The 21,745-nt window shown below is 33.8% G+C and overlaps 1 protein-coding gene across 12 annotated transcripts in view; it reads left to right on the plus strand.

The window, feature by feature from the left end:
* The window catches only part of LOC118261935 (alpha-1,3-mannosyl-glycoprotein 4-beta-N-acetylglucosaminyltransferase A), an 88,593-nt gene extending 72,107 nt beyond the window's left edge, over window positions 1–16,486 (plus strand). For 2 of the 12 annotated variants that reach the window (XM_050704249.1, XM_050704248.1), the window contains exon 13: window positions 633–1,920. The gene's annotated coding sequence lies outside the window, so the exon portion shown is untranslated. The other 10 variants (XM_050704257.1, XM_050704259.1, XM_050704258.1 and 7 more) reach the window with 10 other exon arrangements.
* Window positions 16,487–21,745: the final 5,259 nt, after the last annotated feature.

The raw sequence follows: 21,745 nt of genomic DNA on the forward strand, positions 1-21,745 counted from the left end.
TGAAAAAGATGTTGTCTTGGATCAGACAACAATCATTTATCAATAACTGGCGGTAACCAGGTATCAAGAAACGTGTGATGAATAGTGTCAAAGTTTTGTTTGAGAAGACGGTGTTGTCGATAATGGTAGTGACAAATAGTCTCTACAAGTTCTTGTCTACTTACGATCAAGTTTTATGCTTGAGTATTACTTGGATATTAGGGCTTAAGATACTGAGTCCCATTGGTTTAATGAAAACTTTTTGCCCAAGATATTATAGGTACTAACAGTTCACTTTGGAAACTTTGAAAAAGATGTTTTGTCTTCGATCAGATAACAATCATTTATCAATAACTGGCGGTAACCAGGTATCAAGAAACGTGTGATGAATAGTGTCAAAGTTTTGTTTGAGACGACGGTGTTGTCGATAATGGTAGTGACAAATAGTCTCTACAAGTTCTTGTCTACTTACGATCAAGTTTTATGCTTGAGTATTACTTGGATATTAGGGCTTAAGATACTGAGTCCCATTGGTTTAATGAAAACTTTTTGCCCAAGATATTATAGGTACTAACAGTTCACTTTGGAAACTTTGAAAAAGATGTTGTCTTGGATCAGATAACAATCATTTATCAATAACTGGCGGTAACCAGGTATCAAGAAACGTGTGATGAATAGTGTCAAAGTTTTGTTTGAGAAGACGGTGTTGTCGATAATGGTAGTGACAAATAGTCTCTACAAGTTCTTGTCTACTTACGATCAAGTTTTATGCTTGAGTATTACTTGGATATTAGGGCTTAAGATACTGAGTCCCATTGGTTTAATGAAAACTTTTTGCCCAAGATATTATAGGTACTAACAGTTCACTTTGGAAACTTTGAAAAAGATGTTGTCTTGGATCAGACAACAATCATTCTATATAATATATTATATCATCATTCTATATAATATATAATATAATATATTCTATTATAAAAGACTGAGTAATTGTTTAAAGATATAAGAATTAAAATTTATGTTATGTCTCAAAACTGTTTAAGCTAACTCTGTGATTCAATGACTTATATAGTCCTTTTTTTTTGTGATTTTGTTTTATTTTAAGATTTGGAAAATTTTTAACTTTTTATTTGTGATTCAAGAACTTTGCACCATGTACTATTTAATTTTCAGGCTCTTACTTAGTAAGCTACATATTGCTGTATAATTTAATTTTAATATTGATTAATTTCGCTGTAACTTAGATTCACTCAATAGTCCTACTCAATAATGTACTCAAGATGTCTCAACTCAAGTCCCCAAGATACAGGATTATCCTAGTTTGGGGGCTACCGATACACTTGATGACAACACCAAAATTAAACAAATTATTGTGATATAGTATAAGACCATAATGATTGTGAAGTTCGTTAATAAATTTATTCTTATTATTCTTATTCTTATTTATCAATAACTGGCGGTAACCAGGTATCAAGAAACGTGTGATGAATAGTGTCAAAGTTTTGTTTGAGACGACGGTGTTGTCGATAATGGTAGTGACAAATAGCCTCTACAAGTTCTTGTCTACTTACGATCAAGTTTTATGCTTGAGTATTACTTGGATATTAGGGCTTAAGATACTGAGTCCCATTGGTTTAATGAAAACTTTTTGCCCAAGATATTATAGGTACTAACAGTTCACTTTGGAAACTTTGAAAAAGATGTTGTCTTGGATCAGACAACAATCATTTATCAATAACTGGCGGTAACCAGGTATCAAGAAACGTGTGATGAATAGTGTCAAAGTTTTGTTTGAGAAGACGGTGTTGTCGATAATGGTAGTGACAAATAGTCTCTACAAGTTCTTGTCTACTTACGATCAAGTTTTATGCTTGAGTATTACTTGGATATTAGGGCTTAAGATACTGAGTCCCATTGGTTTAATGAAAACTTTTTGCCCAAGATATTATAGGTACTAACAGTTCACTTTGGAAACTTTGAAAAAGATGTTTTGTCTTCGATCAGATAACAATCATTTATCAATAACTGGCGGTAACCAGGTATCAAGAAACGTGTGATGAATAGTGTCAAAGTTTTGTTTGAGACGACGGTGTTGTCGATAATGGTAGTGACAAATAGTCTCTACAAGTTCTTGTCTACTGACGATCAAATTTTGTGCTTGAGTATTACTTGGATATTAGGGCTTAAGATACTGAGTCCCATTGGTTTAATGAAAACTTTTTGCCCAAGATATTATAAGTACTAACAGTTCACTTTGGAAACTTTGAAAAAGATGTTTTGTCTTTGATCAGATAACAATCATTTATCAATAACTGGCGGTAACCAGGTATCAAGAAACGTGTGATGAATAGTGTCAAAGTTTTGTTTGAGACGACGGTGTTGTCGATAATGGTAGTGACAAATAGTCTCTACAAGTTCTTGTCTACTTACGATCAAGTTTTATGCTTGAGTATTACTTGGATATTAGGGCTTAAGATACTGAGTCCCATTGGTTTAATGAAAACTTTTTGCCCAAGATATTATAGGTACTAACAGTTCACTTTGGAAACTTTGAAAAAGATGTTTTGTCTTCGATCAGATAACAATCATTTATCAATAACTGGCGGTAACCAGGTATCAAGAAACGTGTGATGAATAGTGTCAAAGTTTTGTTTGAGAAGACGGTGTTGTCGATAATGGTAGTGACAAATAGTCTCTACAAGTTCTTGTCTACTTACGATCAAGTTTTATGCTTGAGTATTACTTGGATATTAGGGCTTAAGATACTGAGTCCCATTGGTTTAATGAAAACTTTTTGCCCAAGATATTATAGGTACTAACAGTTCACTTTGGAAACTTTGAAAAAGATGTTTTGTCTTCGATCAGATAACAATCATTTATCAATAACTGGCGGTAACCAGGTATCAAGAAACGTGTGATGAATAGTGTCAAAGTTTTGTTTGAGACGACGGTGTTGTCGATAATGGTAGTGACAAATAGTCTCTACAAGTTCTTGTCTACTTACGATCAAGTTTTATGCTTGAGTATTACTTGGATATTAGGGCTTAAGATACTGAGTCCCATTGGTTTAATGAAAACTTTTTGCCCAAGATATTATAGGTACTAACAGTTCACTTTGGAAACTTTGAAAAAGATGTTGTCTTGGATCAGACAACAATCATTTATCAATAACTGGCGGTAACCAGGTATCAAGAAACGTGTGATGAATAGTGTCAAAGTTTTGTTTGAGAAGACGGTGTTGTCGATAATGGTAGTGACAAATAGTCTCTACAAGTTCTTGTCTACTTACGATCAAGTTTTATGCTTGAGTATTACTTGGATATTAGGGCTTAAGATACTGAGTCCCATTGGTTTAATGAAAACTTTTTGCCCAAGATATTATAGGTACTAACAGTTCACTTTGGAAACTTTGAAAAAGATGTTTTGTCTTCGATCAGATAACAATCATTTATCAATAACTGGCGGTAACCAGGTATCAAGAAACGTGTGATGAATAGTGTCAAAGTTTTGTTTGAGAAGACGGTGTTGTCGATAATGGTAGTGACAAATAGTCTCTACAAGTTCTTGTCTACTTACGATCAAGTTTTATGCTTGAGTATTACTTGGATATTAGGGCTTAAGATACTGAGTCCCATTGGTTTAATGAAAACTTTTTGCCCAAGATATTATAGGTACTAACAGTTCACTTTGGAAACTTTGAAAAAGATGTTGTCTTGGATCAGATAACAATCATTTATCAATAACTGGCGGTAACCAGGTATCAAGAAACGTGTGATGAATAGTGTCAAAGTTTTGTTTGAGAAGACGGTGTTGTCGATAATGGTAGTGACAAATAGTCTCTACAAGTTCTTGTCTACTTACGATCAAGTTTTATGCTTGAGTATTACTTGGATATTAGGGCTTAAGATACTGAGTCCCATTGGTTTAATGAAAACTTTTTGCCCAAGATATTATAGGTACTAACAGTTCACTTTGGAAACTTTGAAAAAGATGTTGTCTTGGATCAGATAACAATCATTTATCAATAACTGGCGGTAACCAGGTATCAAGAAACGTGTGATGAATAGTGTCAAAGTTTTGTTTGAGAAGACGGTGTTGTCGATAATGGTAGTGACAAATAGTCTCTACAAGTTCTTGTCTACTTACGATCAAGTTTTATGCTTGAGTATTACTTGGATATTAGGGCTTAAGATACTGAGTCCCATTGGTTTAATGAAAACTTTTTGCCCAAGATATTATAGGTACTAACAGTTCACTTTGGAAACTTTGAAAAAGATGTTTTGTCTTCGATCAGATAACAATCATTTATCAATAACTGGCGGTAACCAGGTATCAAGAAACGTGTGATGAATAGTGTCAAAGTTTTGTTTGAGACGACGGTGTTGTCGATAATGGTAGTGACAAATAGTCTCTACAAGTTCTTGTCTACTTACGATCAAGTTTTATGCTTGAGTATTACTTGGATATTAGGGCTTAAGATACTGAGTCCCATTGGTTTAATGAAAACTTTTTGCCCAAGATATTATAGGTACTAACAGTTCACTTTGGAAACTTTGAAAAAGATGTTGTCTTGGATCAGACAACAATCATTTATCAATAACTGGCGGTAACCAGGTATCAAGAAACGTGTGATGAATAGTGTCAAAGTTTTGTTTGAGAAGACGGTGTTGTCGATAATGGTAGTGACAAATAGTCTCTACAAGTTCTTGTCTACTTACGATCAAGTTTTATGCTTGAGTATTACTTGGATATTAGGGCTTAAGATACTGAGTCCCATTGGTTTAATGAAAACTTTTTGCCCAAGATATTATAGGTACTAACAGTTCACTTTGGAAACTTTGAAAAAGATGTTTTGTCTTCGATCAGATAACAATCATTTATCAATAACTGGCGGTAACCAGGTATCAAGAAACGTGTGATGAATAGTGTCAAAGTTTTGTTTGAGACGACGGTGTTGTCGATAATGGTAGTGACAAATAGTCTCTACAAGTTCTTGTCTACTTACGATCAAGTTTTATGCTTGAGTATTACTTGGATATTAGGGCTTAAGATACTGAGTCCCATTGGTTTAATGAAAACTTTTTGCCCAAGATATTATAGGTACTAACAGTTCACTTTGGAAACTTTGAAAAAGATGTTTTGTCTTCGATCAGATAACAATCATTTATCAATAACTGGCGGTAACCAGGTATCAAGAAACGTGTGATGAATAGTGTCAAAGTTTTGTTTGAGAAGACGGTGTTGTCGATAATGGTAGTGACAAATAGTCTCTACAAGTTCTTGTCTACTTACGATCAAGTTTTATGCTTGAGTATTACTTGGATATTAGGGCTTAAGATACTGAGTCCCATTGGTTTAATGAAAACTTTTTGCCCAAGATATTATAGGTACTAACAGTTCACTTTGGAAACTTTGAAAAAGATGTTGTCTTGGATCAGACAACAATCATTTATCAATAACTGGCGGTAACCAGGTATCAAGAAACGTGTGATGAATAGTGTCAAAGTTTTGTTTGAGAAGACGGTGTTGTCGATAATGGTAGTGACAAATAGTCTCTACAAGTTCTTGTCTACTTACGATCAAGTTTTATGCTTGAGTATTACTTGGATATTAGGGCTTAAGATACTGAGTCCCATTGGTTTAATGAAAACTTTTTGCCCAAGATATTATAGGTACTAACAGTTCACTTTGGAAACTTTGAAAAAGATGTTTTGTCTTCGATCAGATAACAATCATTTATCAATAACTGGCGGTAACCAGGTATCAAGAAACGTGTGATGAATAGTGTCAAAGTTTTGTTTGAGACGACGGTGTTGTCGATAATGGTAGTGACAAATAGTCTCTACAAGTTCTTGTCTACTTACGATCAAGTTTTATGCTTGAGTATTACTTGGATATTAGGGCTTAAGATACTGAGTCCCATTGGTTTAATGAAAACTTTTTGCCCAAGATATTATAGGTACTAACAGTTCACTTTGGAAACTTTGAAAAAGATGTTTTGTCTTCGATCAGATAACAATCATTTATCAATAACTGGCGGTAACCAGGTATCAAGAAACGTGTGATGAATAGTGTCAAAGTTTTGTTTGAGACGACGGTGTTGTCGATAATGGTAGTGACAAATAGTCTCTACAAGTTCTTGTCTACTTACGATCAAGTTTTATGCTTGAGTATTACTTGGATATTAGGGCTTAAGATACTGAGTCCCATTGGTTTAATGAAAACTTTTTGCCCAAGATATTATAGGTACTAACAGTTCACTTTGGAAACTTTGAAAAAGATGTTTTGTCTTCGATCAGATAACAATCATTTATCAATAACTGGCGGTAACCAGGTATCAAGAAACGTGTGATGAATAGTGTCAAAGTTTTGTTTGAGACGACGGTGTTGTCGATAATGGTAGTGACAAATAGTCTCTACAAGTTCTTGTCTACTGACGATCAAGTTTTTTGCTTAAGTATTACTTGGATATTAGGGCTTAAGATACTGAGTCCCATTGGTTTAATGAAAACTTTTTGCCCAAGATATTATAGGTACTAACAGTTCACTTTGGAAACTTTGAAAAAGATGTTGTCTTGGATCAGATAACAATCATTTATCAATAACTGGCGGTAACCAGGTATCAAGAAACGTGTGATGAATAGTGTCAAAGTTTTGTTTGAGACGACGGTGTTGTCGATAATGGTAGTGACAAATAGTCTCTACAAGTTCTTGTCTACTTACGATCAAGTTTTATGCTTGAGTATTACTTGGATATTAGGGCTTAAGATACTGAGTCCCATTGGTTTAATGAAAACTTTTTGCCCAAGATATTATAGGTACTAACAGTTCACTTTGGAAACTTTGAAAAAGATGTTTTGTCTTCGATCAGATAACAATCATTTATCAATAACTGGCGGTAACCAGGTATCAAGAAACGTGTGATGAATAGTGTCAAAGTTTTGTTTGAGACGACGGTGTTGTCGATAATGGTAGTGACAAATAGTCTCTACAAGTTCTTGTCTACTTACGATCAAGTTTTATGCTTGAGTATTACTTGGATATTAGGGCTTAAGATACTGAGTCCCATTGGTTTAATGAAAACTTTTTGCCCAAGATATTATAGGTACTAACAGTTCACTTTGGAAACTTTGAAAAAGATGTTGTCTTGGATCAGACAACAATCATTTATCAATAACTGGCGGTAACCAGGTATCAAGAAACGTGTGATGAATAGTGTCAAAGTTTTGTTTGAGACGACGGTGTTGTCGATAATGGTAGTGACAAATAGTCTCTACAAGTTCTTGTCTACTTACGATCAAGTTTTATGCTTGAGTATTACTTGGATATTAGGGCTTAAGATACTGAGTCCCATTGGTTTAATGAAAACTTTTTGCCCAAGATATTATAGGTACTAACAGTTCACTTTGGAAACTTTGAAAAAGATGTTTTGTCTTCGATCAGATAACAATCATTTATCAATAACTGGCGGTAACCAGGTATCAAGAAACGTGTGATGAATAGTGTCAAAGTTTTGTTTGAGACGACGGTGTTGTCGATAATGGTAGTGACAAATAGTCTCTACAAGTTCTTGTCTACTTACGATCAAGTTTTATGCTTGAGTATTACTTGGATATTAGGGCTTAAGATACTGAGTCCCATTGGTTTAATGAAAACTTTTTGCCCAAGATATTATAGGTACTAACAGTTCACTTTGGAAACTTTGAAAAAGATGTTTTGTCTTCGATCAGATAACAATCATTTATCAATAACTGGCGGTAACCAGGTATCAAGAAACGTGTGATGAATAGTGTCAAAGTTTTGTTTGAGACGACGGTGTTGTCGATAATGGTAGTGACAAATAGTCTCTACAAGTTCTTGTCTACTTACGATCAAGTTTTATGCTTGAGTATTACTTGGATATTAGGGCTTAAGATACTGAGTCCCATTGGTTTAATGAAAACTTTTTGCCCAAGATATTATAGGTACTAACAGTTCACTTTGGAAACTTTGAAAAAGATGTTTTGTCTTCGATCAGATAACAATCATTTATCAATAACTGGCGGTAACCAGGTATCAAGAAACGTGTGATGAATAGTGTCAAAGTTTTGTTTGAGACGACGGTGTTGTCGATAATGGTAGTGACAAATAGTCTCTACAAGTTCTTGTCTACTTACGATCAAGTTTTATGCTTGAGTATTACTTGGATATTAGGGCTTAAGATACTGAGTCCCATTGGTTTAATGAAAACTTTTTGCCCAAGATATTATAGGTACTAACAGTTCACTTTGGAAACTTTGAAAAAGATGTTTTGTCTTCGATCAGATAACAATCATTTATCAATAACTGGCGGTAACCAGGTATCAAGAAACGTGTGATGAATAGTGTCAAAGTTTTGTTTGAGACGACGGTGTTGTCGATAATGGTAGTGACAAATAGTCTCTACAAGTTCTTGTCTACTTACGATCAAGTTTTATGCTTGAGTATTACTTGGATATTAGGGCTTAAGATACTGAGTCCCATTGGTTTAATGAAAACTTTTTGCCCAAGATATTATAGGTACTAACAGTTCACTTTGGAAACTTTGAAAAAGATGTTGTCTTGGATCAGATAACAATCATTTATCAATAACTGGCGGTAACCAGGTATCAAGAAACGTGTGATGAATAGTGTCAAAGTTTTGTTTGAGACGACGGTGTTGTCGATAATGGTAGTGACAAATAGTCTCTACAAGTTCTTGTCTACTTACGATCAAGTTTTATGCTTGAGTATTACTTGGATATTAGGGCTTAAGATACTGAGTCCCATTGGTTTAATGAAAACTTTTTGCCCAAGATATTATAGGTACTAACAGTTCACTTTGGAAACTTTGAAAAAGATGTTTTGTCTTCGATCAGATAACAATCATTTATCAATAACTGGCGGTAACCAGGTATCAAGAAACGTGTGATGAATAGTGTCAAAGTTTTGTTTGAGACGACGGTGTTGTCGATAATGGTAGTGACAAATAGTCTCTACAAGTTCTTGTCTACTTACGATCAAGTTTTATGCTTGAGTATTACTTGGATATTAGGGCTTAAGATACTGAGTCCCATTGGTTTAATGAAAACTTTTTGCCCAAGATATTATAGGTACTAACAGTTCACTTTGGAAACTTTGAAAAAGATGTTTTGTCTTCGATCAGATAACAATCATTTATCAATAACTGGCGGTAACCAGGTATCAAGAAACGTGTGATGAATAGTGTCAAAGTTTTGTTTGAGACGACGGTGTTGTCGATAATGGTAGTGACAAATAGTCTCTACAAGTTCTTGTCTACTTACGATCAAGTTTTATGCTTGAGTATTACTTGGATATTAGGGCTTAAGATACTGAGTCCCATTGGTTTAATGAAAACTTTTTGCCCAAGATATTATAGGTACTAACAGTTCACTTTGGAAACTTTGAAAAAGATGTTTTGTCTTCGATCAGATAACAATCATTTATCAATAACTGGCGGTAACCAGGTATCAAGAAACGTGTGATGAATAGTGTCAAAGTTTTGTTTGAGACGACGGTGTTGTCGATAATGGTAGTGACAAATAGTCTCTACAAGTTCTTGTCTACTTACGATCAAGTTTTATGCTTGAGTATTACTTGGATATTAGGGCTTAAGATACTGAGTCCCATTGGTTTAATGAAAACTTTTTGCCCAAGATATTATAGGTACTAACAGTTCACTTTGGAAACTTTGAAAAAGATGTTTTGTCTTCGATCAGATAACAATCATTTATCAATAACTGGCGGTAACCAGGTATCAAGAAACGTGTGATGAATAGTGTCAAAGTTTTGTTTGAGACGACGGTGTTGTCGATAATGGTAGTGACAAATAGTCTCTACAAGTTCTTGTCTACTTACGATCAAGTTTTATGCTTGAGTATTACTTGGATATTAGGGCTTAAGATACTGAGTCCCATTGGTTTAATGAAAACTTTTTGCCCAAGATATTATAGGTACTAACAGTTCACTTTGGAAACTTTGAAAAAGATGTTTTGTCTTCGATCAGATAACAATCATTTATCAATAACTGGCGGTAACCAGGTATCAAGAAACGTGTGATGAATAGTGTCAAAGTTTTGTTTGAGACGACGGTGTTGTCGATAATGGTAGTGACAAATAGTCTCTACAAGTTCTTGTCTACTTACGATCAAGTTTTATGCTTGAGTATTACTTGGATATTAGGGCTTAAGATACTGAGTCCCATTGGTTTAATGAAAACTTTTTGCCCAAGATATTATAGGTACTAACAGTTCACTTTGGAAACTTTGAAAAAGATGTTTTGTCTTCGATCAGATAACAATCATTTATCAATAACTGGCGGTAACCAGGTATCAAGAAACGTGTGATGAATAGTGTCAAAGTTTTGTTTGAGACGACGGTGTTGTCGATAATGGTAGTGACAAATAGTCTCTACAAGTTCTTGTCTACTTACGATCAAGTTTTATGCTTGAGTATTACTTGGATATTAGGGCTTAAGATACTGAGTCCCATTGGTTTAATGAAAACTTTTTGCCCAAGATATTATAGGTACTAACAGTTCACTTTGGAAACTTTGAAAAAGATGTTTTGTCTTCGATCAGATAACAATCATTTATCAATAACTGGCGGTAACCAGGTATCAAGAAACGTGTGATGAATAGTGTCAAAGTTTTGTTTGAGACGACGGTGTTGTCGATAATGGTAGTGACAAATAGTCTCTACAAGTTCTTGTCTACTTACGATCAAGTTTTATGCTTGAGTATTACTTGGATATTAGGGCTTAAGATACTGAGTCCCATTGGTTTAATGAAAACTTTTTGCCCAAGATATTATAGGTACTAACAGTTCACTTTGGAAACTTTGAAAAAGATGTTGTCTTGGATCAGACAACAATCATTTATCAATAACTGGCGGTAACCAGGTATCAAGAAACGTGTGATGAATAGTGTCAAAGTTTTGTTTGAGAAGACGGTGTTGTCGATAATGGTAGTGACAAATAGTCTCTACAAGTTCTTGTCTACTTACGATCAAGTTTTATGCTTGAGTATTACTTGGATATTAGGGCTTAAGATACTGAGTCCCATTGGTTTAATGAAAACTTTTTGCCCAAGATATTATAGGTACTAACAGTTCACTTTGGAAACTTTGAAAAAGATGTTGTCTTGGATCAGACAACAATCATTTATCAATAACTGGCGGTAACCAGGTATCAAGAAACGTGTGATGAATAGTGTCAAAGTTTTGTTTGAGACGACGGTGTTGTCGATAATGGTAGTGACAAATAGTCTCTACAAGTTCTTGTCTACTTACGATCAAGTTTTATGCTTGAGTATTACTTGGATATTAGGGCTTAAGATACTGAGTCCCATTGGTTTAATGAAAACTTTTTGCCCAAGATATTATAGGTACTAACAGTTCACTTTGGAAACTTTGAAAAAGATGTTTTGTCTTCGATCAGATAACAATCATTTATCAATAACTGGCGGTAACCAGGTATCAAGAAACGTGTGATGAATAGTGTCAAAGTTTTGTTTGAGACGACGGTGTTGTCGATAATGGTAGTGACAAATAGTCTCTACAAGTTCTTGTCTACTTACGATCAAGTTTTATGCTTGAGTATTACTTGGATATTAGGGCTTAAGATACTGAGTCCCATTGGTTTAATGAAAACTTTTTGCCCAAGATATTATAGGTACTAACAGTTCACTTTGGAAACTTTGAAAAAGATGTTTTGTCTTCGATCAGATAACAATCATTTATCAATAACTGGCGGTAACCAGGTATCAAGAAACGTGTGATGAATAGTGTCAAAGTTTTGTTTGAGACGACGGTGTTGTCGATAATGGTAGTGACAAATAGTCTCTACAAGTTCTTGTCTACTTACGATCAAGTTTTATGCTTGAGTATTACTTGGATATTAGGGCTTAAGATACTGAGTCCCATTGGTTTAATGAAAACTTTTTGCCCAAGATATTATAGGTACTAACAGTTCACTTTGGAAACTTTGAAAAAGATGTTTTGTCTTCGATCAGATAACAATCATTTATCAATAACTGGCGGTAACCAGGTATCAAGAAACGTGTGATGAATAGTGTCAAAGTTTTGTTTGAGACGACGGTGTTGTCGATAATGGTAGTGACAAATAGTCTCTACAAGTTCTTGTCTACTTACGATCAAGTTTTATGCTTGAGTATTACTTGGATATTAGGGCTTAAGATACTGAGTCCCATTGGTTTAATGAAAACTTTTTGCCCAAGATATTATAGGTACTAACAGTTCACTTTGGAAACTTTGAAAAAGATGTTTTGTCTTCGATCAGATAACAATCATTTATCAATAACTGGCGGTAACCAGGTATCAAGAAACGTGTGATGAATAGTGTCAAAGTTTTGTTTGAGACGACGGTGTTGTCGATAATGGTAGTGACAAATAGTCTCTACAAGTTCTTGTCTACTTACGATCAAGTTTTATGCTTGAGTATTACTTGGATATTAGGGCTTAAGATACTGAGTCCCATTGGTTTAATGAAAACTTTTTGCCCAAGATATTATAGGTACTAACAGTTCACTTTGGAAACTTTGAAAAAGATGTTGTCTTGGATCAGATAACAATCATTTATCAATAACTGGCGGTAACCAGGTATCAAGAAACGTGTGATGAATAGTGTCAAAGTTTTGTTTGAGACGACGGTGTTGTCGATAATGGTAGTGACAAATAGTCTCTACAAGTTCTTGTCTACTTACGATCAAGTTTTATGCTTGAGTATTACTTGGATATTAGGGCTTAAGATACTGAGTCCCATTGGTTTAATGAAAACTTTTTGCCCAAGATATTATAGGTACTAACAGTTCACTTTGGAAACTTTGAAAAAGATGTTTTGTCTTCGATCAGATAACAATCATTTATCAATAACTGGCGGTAACCAGGTATCAAGAAACGTGTGATGAATAGTGTCAAAGTTTTGTTTGAGACGACGGTGTTGTCGATAATGGTAGTGACAAATAGTCTCTACAAGTTCTTGTCTACTTACGATCAAGTTTTATGCTTGAGTATTACTTGGATATTAGGGCTTAAGATACTGAGTCCCATTGGTTTAATGAAAACTTTTTGCCCAAGATATTATAGGTACTAACAGTTCACTTTGGAAACTTTGAAAAAGATGTTTTGTCTTCGATCAGATAACAATCATTTATCAATAACTGGCGGTAACCAGGTATCAAGAAACGTGTGATGAATAGTGTCAAAGTTTTGTTTGAGACGACGGTGTTGTCGATAATGGTAGTGACAAATAGTCTCTACAAGTTCTTGTCTACTTACGATCAAGTTTTATGCTTGAGTATTACTTGGATATTAGGGCTTAAGATACTGAGTCCCATTGGTTTAATGAAAACTTTTTGCCCAAGATATTATAGGTACTAACAGTTCACTTTGGAAACTTTGAAAAAGATGTTTTGTCTTCGATCAGATAACAATCATTTATCAATAACTGGCGGTAACCAGGTATCAAGAAACGTGTGATGAATAGTGTCAAAGTTTTGTTTGAGACGACGGTGTTGTCGATAATGGTAGTGACAAATAGTCTCTACAAGTTCTTGTCTACTTACGATCAAGTTTTATGCTTGAGTATTACTTGGATATTAGGGCTTAAGATACTGAGTCCCATTGGTTTAATGAAAACTTTTTGCCCAAGATATTATAGGTACTAACAGTTCACTTTGGAAACTTTGAAAAAGATGTTGTCTTGGATCAGACAACAATCATTTATCAATAACTGGCGGTAACCAGGTATCAAGAAACGTGTGATGAATAGTGTCAAAGTTTTGTTTGAGACGACGGTGTTGTCGATAATGGTAGTGACAAATAGTCTCTACAAGTTCTTGTCTACTTACGATCAAGTTTTATGCTTGAGTATTACTTGGATATTAGGGCTTAAGATACTGAGTCCCATTGGTTTAATGAAAACTTTTTGCCCAAGATATTATAGGTACTAACAGTTCACTTTGGAAACTTTGAAAAAGATGTTTTGTCTTCGATCAGATAACAATCATTTATCAATAACTGGCGGTAACCAGGTATCAAGAAACGTGTGATGAATAGTGTCAAAGTTTTGTTTGAGACGACGGTGTTGTCGATAATGGTAGTGACAAATAGTCTCTACAAGTTCTTGTCTACTTACGATCAAGTTTTATGCTTGAGTATTACTTGGATATTAGGGCTTAAGATACTGAGTCCCATTGGTTTAATGAAAACTTTTTGCCCAAGATATTATAGGTACTAACAGTTCACTTTGGAAACTTTGAAAAAGATGTTGTCTTGGATCAGACAACAATCATTTATCAATAACTGGCGGTAACCAGGTATCAAGAAACGTGTGATGAATAGTGTCAAAGTTTTGTTTGAGAAGACGGTGTTGTCGATAATGGTAGTGACAAATAGTCTCTACAAGTTCTTGTCTACTTACGATCAAGTTTTATGCTTGAGTATTACTTGGATATTAGGGCTTAAGATACTGAGTCCCATTGGTTTAATGAAAACTTTTTGCCCAAGATATTATAGGTACTAACAGTTCACTTTGGAAACTTTGAAAAAGATGTTTTGTCTTCGATCAGATAACAATCATTTATCAATAACTGGCGGTAACCAGGTATCAAGAAACGTGTGATGAATAGTGTCAAAGTTTTGTTTGAGACGACGGTGTTGTCGATAATGGTAGTGACAAATAGTCTCTACAAGTTCTTGTCTACTTACGATCAAGTTTTATGCTTGAGTATTACTTGGATATTAGGGCTTAAGATACTGAGTCCCATTGGTTTAATGAAAACTTTTTGCCCAAGATATTATAGGTACTAACAGTTCACTTTGGAAACTTTGAAAAAGATGTTGTCTTGGATCAGACAACAATCATTTATCAATAACTGGCGGTAACCAGGTATCAAGAAACGTGTGATGAATAGTGTCAAAGTTTTGTTTGAGAAGACGGTGTTGTCGATAATGGTAGTGACAAATAGTCTCTACAAGTTCTTGTCTACTTACGATCAAGTTTTATGCTTGAGTATTACTTGGATATTAGGGCTTAAGATACTGAGTCCCATTGGTTTAATGAAAACTTTTTGCCCAAGATATTATAGGTACTAACAGTTCACTTTGGAAACTTTGAAAAAGATGTTGTCTTGGATCAGACAACAATCATTTATCAATAACTGGCGGTAACCAGGTATCAAGAAACGTGTGATGAATAGTGTCAAAGTTTTGTTTGAGAAGACGGTGTTGTCGATAATGGTAGTGACAAATAGTCTCTACAAGTTCTTGTCTACTGACGATCAAGTTTTATGCTTGAGTATTACTTGGATATTAGGGCTTAAGATACTGAGTCCCATTAGTTTAATAAAAACTTTTTGCCCAAGATATTATAGGTACTAACAGTTTACTCTGGAAACTGTTGGATTCAGGTAATATCCACAATTATCAATACCGGCCTGTGAACAGCAATCAAGAAATTATACATAAGCATAATTAGACTTCCAATGTTCTTCAAATATTGGGGTATTGCTTCAAATAAAAAAAAATGGGAATAGTTCACTTTTTAATTAAAGTTCGTTCTCTCGAAGCAATTTCAGTTGGACCCGGGTATGTCCTTAAACTGCGACCAAACACCGAGGGGTAGGCAGAAGCATTATCACAGATGAGATTAAGAGTGTCTTGAGTCTAACATGTCGAACGTTCTTTGGTAAAATTGTCATGTCTGTGTTCATAAACCTGGTTTCCCCCGAACCTAATGTGAATGGGACGGTCTTAATTAACTTTAAGCACCGAGTCTTTTCTTTCTTTCCCTTCTCAGTACACAAGCCGCTGGCTGGTACTGAATTAAGTAAATGTTATTCATTCAATAATTATTTGTCATTGCTGGACGAGTATTACTCCTGATTGGACCCGGGTATGTCCTAAAACTGCGACCAGACACCGAGGGATAGGCAGCAATATTTTTAAGTATACACATACTTAAAAATATTGCTTAAATATATATCGGTGTAAGGATGCTTTTCCACCAGAGATGTGCTATGTAGCTATGCTTCTAAGATGTAATAATTAAGTTGCGAAACATTGTGATCGTTTCAACTGATACTAAGCTTTATAGCTGTGCGAGGAAGATGCGCAATTCACATCCATAGCATACATCCATAGCATGCATCTTTCAGCATAGAAAACATAGTTTAGCCATTTAACTATGTGTACCAATGAATATGATTGGTTGTAGCCGAACGCATCCACAACAACGTAGCATAGCACATCTCTGCACCCTAATAACTGCGATTCCCAAGCCTTCCCTATCTATACATATAATAAAATCGTAGAAAAGTGCTGTCTGTACATTGAAAATAAAAATAAAAAAAATAGCAGGGGTTATTGTTATGTCGATGTCGAACCCAAAAATGTAATTAACTTTTTTTTTGTCTGTTTGTCTGTTTGTCTGTTTGTCTGTTTGTCTGTTTGTCTGTTTGTCTGTTCGTCTGTGCGCGCGTTTGGTTATTTAATCTCAGAAACGGCTGATCCGAGTTGGATGCGGTTTTCACGAATATATTGTGGGATGCTTAAATTTACATTTAGTGTTTGTTTCATGTCAATCGGTTCATAAATAAAAAAGTTATGTCAAATTAAAGAATCACGTCGAACATTCTATGCTTATACCATTAATCTCCGCAACTATTTGACGGATTTGGTTGAAATTTGGTACAGATATAGTTTAGAACCTTAGAAAGGACATAGATATATTTTTATTTCAAAAATTTCAAAAATCAAAAAATAAAATAAAAATAAAATAAAAATAAAATAAAAATAAAATAAAATAAAAATAAAATAAAAATAAAATAAAAATAAAATAAAAATAAAATAAAAATAAAAATAAACTAAAATCTATACATATAATAAAATCGTAGAAAAGTGCTGTCTGTACATTGAAAATAAAAATAAAAAAAATAGCAGGGGTTATTGTTATGTCGATGTCGAACCCAAAAATGTAATTAACTTTTTTTTTGTCTGTTTGTCTGTTTGTCTGTTTGTCTGTTTGTCTGTTTGTCTGTTTGTCTGTTTGTCTGTTTGTCTGTTCGTCTGTGCGCGCTAATCTCAGAAACGGCTGATCCGAGTTGGATGCGGTTTTCACGAATATATTGTGGGATGCTTAAATTTACATTTAGTGTTTGTTTCATGTCAATCGGTTCATAAATAAAAAAGTTATGTCAAATTAAAGAATCACGTCGAACATTCTATGCTTATACCATTAATCTCCGCAACTATTTGACGGATTTGGTTGAAATTTGGTACAGATATAGTTTAGAACCTTAGAAAGGACATAGATATATTTTTATTTCAAAAATTTCAAAAATCAAAAAATAAAATAAAAATAAAATAAAAATAAAATAAAATAAAAATAAAAATAAAAATAAAAATAAAAATAAAAATAAAAATAAAAATAAAAATAAAAATAAAAATAAAAATAAAAATAAAAATAAAAATATCGATTCAAATAAAAATATATATGACGCAAATTTGAGTGTTTTTTAAATAAAAATAAAAGTAAAAGTAAAAATAAAAATAAAAATAAAAATAAAAATAAAAATAAAAATAAAAATAAAAATAAAAATAAAAATAAAAATAAAAATAAAAATAAAAATAAAAATAAAATAAAACAAAAATAAAAATATAAAAAAATAAAATAAAAATAATATAAAAATAAAATAAAAATAAAATCAAAAAAAAATAAAAATAAAAAATAAATTTATTCCGGACATACAGCGCCATCTATTGTTCAATTTCGTTACTTATAGTACGGAATTGAACAATGTCGGGCTGTTCCTATACTCCGTAGATAGATGGCGTTGATCGCGCAATGGTGTAATTACAATTGTTCAGTTCATGTTATTGTTTTAATTCATTGGAAATTTGTTTTTACAAAATAGTAAAAAGCAATGAAAAATATAACATAATACAACTTTTAGTACAAAGAAAACGCTCTAACGGAGTATAGATAATTCTATGTCGATCGTTACACGACTTCGGTTCTGTTATTGTTTTAATTCATCGAAAAAAGTTAACAAATAGTAAAAAGGTATGAAAAAATTATATCAATATAATTAAACTTTTAGTACAAAGAAAATGCCCGAACGGAGTATAAATAAATAATCCAAGTTGTCTTTATCCTCGATAGATGGCGTTGGGATCGAAATAGATTGCGCTATGGTTTTGTTACAATTATTTGGTTGGGTATCGGCCGAGCGCTTCGGTACTATTGTAGAAAATGTGTATTATCAGTCGTATGATTATTTGTCTGTAGTGGTCCTGCTGTTTCGTATATTCTAAATTGGTTTCGTTGTATTTGTCAATTAATAAGTTTATTTGTTGGGTTTTCCTGGTTTTCTGGTTAAACTTTTTAACGTAGGTTTAGTTTGATATCGATTATTAGTAGTTACTGTAGTTAGTTTTTTTAATAAAATTGTAAGTCTAATTTATAAATTAATTAGATTAGATTTAAGTCGTTTCTTTTAAATTATTTAGTTTAAGCTTGGTTATTATAGCATAAAGGATAGGTTCTAATATAATTTCTTTTTTAATTGTTATAAATTCGTAATTCGTAGCTTTCTTTAGTTTTAAGTTAGTTTTCATCTTAAGTTCGGAAAGATTATAATATTTCTTTAGTTAAAGTCCGTTTTTAAACTATTTTTTCAATGCCCTAAGTGAGTATACATCTATTAAAATCAAACGCAGAGCTCATTATGTTGATTTTTGAAGAGTTCCCTGGAATATCTTCCACATCTCATTTTTGAAAAGATCCCGCGAGATCGGGAACTCATCATCATCATCATCATCATCAGCCTATAGCTATGGGAACTATGTGGTTAAAACCAAAAATTTGCCGGAAGTCACTATTCCACGCGAACGAAGTCGCGGGCAAAAGCTAGTAAACAAATATGAAATTAATCTGAACAAATATTAGTGTCCATAAATTTTCCTCACGCCATATGGATTTCGTTTAAACATGACATCTTTTAGTTTAAATAACTGGCATATTGAACAGACCCGCATGATATGCACACATTTTAATTTACTTTTAAAACCTAAACAAAATCTTAACCCTCATTTTGAAAGTACTGATATCTTAAAATTTATACAGCATGTAACAGAAACTATTTTCGTTTGGTTATTTAAACATCCTACATAGGTTATTTTAAGCCTCACTATTTGAACAATTAGATAACGTAAAAGAACGCGAGAGAGCTATGCATTGAAACGTATGGGATCAACTCGACCGGAGGGACACCACGGCCTCATAGAAAACCGGTGTCAAACAATACTTTATTGCTTTATTTCTTGAACTATAGCCTAAAAGTAAAACGTTCCTGTGTTCAAACGTTTACAAACATGAAATTTCATTTACCTACTACACTCAGAAAACATCCAATAAAGCTTAACGTTTAGAAAGAACAACCTCGTCACATCTTAATCAATTCATATCAGCTGAATGTATAATAAACTTCAAAGAATACAATGTAATCGTCCTTTACAGAATAAAAAGTATCTTGTATCACTTAAAAAATACAAGTAAGGAACAATGTTCGAAAAATAAATTTCTTGTTATTATCTTAAGGAGTGATACCACGACCTCACAAAAAACCGGAGTGTAACAATGCTTGCGTTGTGTTCCCCGTGTGAGTGAGGTTACTGGAGGCCCAAATTCTGCCTGTGCCCCTGTGGCGGAGATAGCTTATCTCAGGTGGCTTGAATCAGGTGATCCGTCCGCTCGTTTGCCGTATCCTTGTTGGTGTCATCCCCTTAAAACTTTTTGTAATGCCCTGGCTGTTAATAATTTAAATGGTTAAAAGTAAAACAAATATTTATTAATTAAGCAATTCAAATTAAAGACATAATTATTTTTTAACCAAGCCGTGTGGTGACGGCGTACAGAATACATTTATCACCACCCCATTTCTTCCCGTGGGTGTCGTATGAGGCGACTAAGGGACTAATTAAGGGTGATTTTTTAAGCACAGTTTTTTTAATCGTATAAAGCACTCAAATTTTCTTCAGATTCTTAAAATTTATTATTTGAATCGATAAATTATATGTTATTTACTTTATGAAGATAAATCCATTCAAAAGGATAAACTATGCATCACTTTCTCGAGCGCAACCTACAACCTACCTATATTCCATGAATAACGCGTGTTATGTCATCCTGTTAGGCCTCAATCGTGGTTGATCTGTCCACATAGACTAACTTCTTCACATTACCCCACAAGAAATAATCAAGAGACGTTAACTCGCACATAATCTTGGCGGCCATCTGCTCACCAAATTCGCCCTTCGACATGTGGGACAAAACTAACTAGGGCAGAAAAAATCATCATCATGTAAACAAAATAAATGGGGAAGAAACCAATTTATCGATTCAAATAAAAATATATATGACGCAAATTTGAGTGTTTTTTACGATTTCAAAAAGAGTACGCTTATAAAATCACCCTCAATTTAACAAATACTGTTTTTCCACCAGAGATGTGCTATGTAGCGTAACTATGCGACGAAGATGTAGCTAAACTGTGAAACTATGTGACCGCTTCCACTGATACTAAGCTTAGTTTCAGTGGAAATGGACACATAGTTTCACAGCTTGGCTACATCTTCGTCGCATAGTTACGCTACATAGCACATCTCTGGTGGAAAAACAGTCTAAAACATCAGTTAATTCACAACAACACAATGAATTAACATTATTCCTACACAAATGTTTTTTTAACAGATTTAAACATCTTGAATTACTTTAATTATACATGAACATCTGAAAACTTTATTTTAAACATTATTTACTCATTCGAAATAAATTTAAGTTATGTCACAAATGTATAGGGTGTCCCAACAAGAACGCAAGATTTAAATTTGAAATAAAACGCAGATATTTTTTAAAAAATGGTGAAAACTTTATAATTTCGTAAAGTAGAGAGGACGAGGTTATCTATGGAACAATACATCGGGCAGATGGCTGCCGCGGCTTTGCCGGTACATACGCGATCTTTTAATGAAATTTTCAATGACCGTTTTGCATAAATGCTGCGGTATTTTATTAATACAGCGTCCAATTTCCTATTTAAGGCTTGAGTCGTCGTCGGCTTATTCGCATAAACCATCGACTTTAAGAACCCCAAAGAAAAAAAGTCAAATGTTGATAAATCACAAGATCTAGGCGGCCAATTCTGGACTCCAAAACGTGAAATAACACGATCGGGGCATGACTGATGCAACAATTCAAATGTTTCTCTGGCTGTATGACATGTGGCGTCATCTTGTTGAAACCACATGCCCTCCAAATCCATTTCTTCAATTCGAGGTACGAAAAAACTAGTTATCATTTTACGATACCGAACACCATGATTGACTGTTTGCGCTTGACCTGCCTCATTTTCAATCGTGTAGCGCTCCATTTTTACTAACCTCGTACCTTATACTAACAAATAATAACAGGTGTTCAAATGTCAAACAATGACACTTCGAATGCCGCCAAATTTAAATCTTGCGTTCTTGTTGGGACACCCATTATAACATTTTTACACTCAACTAAAAGCTTTGTTATTGCAGAATCAAACACCCTGGGTTGCTTTAAACACACTTAAAAATTAATTATTATGATCGGCTTCCTCACGTAAATGTTTGACGAGGAACTCGACTAGAATGATTCTCTCATATCCTCATGAATATGAGCCTCTTGCATGGCTTGAAACTAGTC

This window comes from Spodoptera frugiperda, chromosome 25 (genome assembly GCF_023101765.2).
Source record: "Spodoptera frugiperda isolate SF20-4 chromosome 25, AGI-APGP_CSIRO_Sfru_2.0, whole genome shotgun sequence".
Taxonomy (NCBI): Eukaryota; Metazoa; Arthropoda; class Insecta; order Lepidoptera; family Noctuidae; genus Spodoptera; species Spodoptera frugiperda.